This window comes from Elephantulus edwardii, unplaced genomic scaffold, assembly GCF_000299155.1.
Source record: "Elephantulus edwardii isolate Elephantulus edwardi_28Jun2011 unplaced genomic scaffold, EleEdw1.0 scaffold00040, whole genome shotgun sequence".
NCBI lineage: Eukaryota > Metazoa > Chordata > Mammalia > Macroscelidea > Macroscelididae > Elephantulus > Elephantulus edwardii.
Genome location: NW_006399790.1, coordinates 18,218,107 through 18,219,203, shown reverse-complemented (window position 1 = coordinate 18,219,203; position 1,097 = coordinate 18,218,107). Strand labels below are relative to the sequence as shown.

General features: G+C 51.5%; 1 pseudogene; it reads right to left on the bottom strand.

The window, feature by feature from the left end:
- LOC102847158 overlaps positions 1-1,097 on the bottom strand; it is a 14,787-nt pseudogene that overhangs the window by 12,698 nt on the left and 992 nt on the right.

Below are 1,097 nucleotides of genomic sequence, written 5' to 3'. Positions count from 1 at the left end.
ATGAATTGGTGGTCTGTGGCCCAGATATCCCCAGAACGGTTAGCTATTGACTTGTCGGTCCATGCGAACATGGTAAGGGCATCTGTCTAGGGAGTCTTAGTGTCAGCTGTAGGGTCCGCGGACTTCTGGAAGAGAGGTGAGGATGGAACACTGGGGGCTTCTGGCTTTCTTTTTGCCACATATAGTTGTCGGCAGAGAGGACCCGTCATAGGAACTGGAGGTCTCTGGCCCAGATGTCGCCAGCATTTGAGCGAGCAGGAATGGTAAAGTACTGTTACGTAGGGCCTTGCCTACAGGGTAAGGACATGTTTTTCGGGTGTCTTAGTGACACGTAGAGGGGCCTGTGGATTATGGAAGAGAGACCAGGATGGAACGCTAAGGTGCTTGTGGCTTTCTTTTTGCCACACGTGGTTGTCAGCAGATCTGCCTTGCCACATGAATTGGTGGTCTCTGGCCCAGATGTTGCCAGCATTTGGATGTGCCAGAATGGTAAACTACTGATCTCAGGCCACACCTACACGGTTAAAACATGTGTCTTGGGAGATTTTAGTGTCAGCTGGAAGGGCCTCTGGTTTCTGCAAGAGACCCAGGATGGAAAGCTGGGACACTTGTGGCTTTCTTTTTTCCAAAGGTGAGCGTTGGCAGACAGATCTGCATTGTGGTCTCCTGCCCAGATGTCGCCAACCTTTGCGTGGCAGAATGGAAAACTATTGCCATGTTAGGCCATGCCTACATGGTAAGGATATGTGTCTTGGGAGTCTTAGTGTCAGCTGGAGGGGCTTCTGACTTCTGAAAGCGAGGCCAGGCTGGAACGCTGGGCGCTTCTGCCTTTCTTTTAGCCACACGTAGGTGTCGGCAGAGAGAACCTGCCATATGAACTGGTGGTCTCTGGCCCAGATGTCGCCAGTATTTGTGTGTGACAGAACGGTAGCTATTGACATGACGAAACTCTCCTACACAGTAAAGACTTACGACTTGAGAGCCTTCATATCAGCTGGAGGGACCTTTGGCTTCTGGAAGAGAGGGCAAGATAGAACACTTGGGCGCTAGTGGCTATCTTTTTGCCACACGTGGGTGTCAGCAGAGCAGACCCGCCA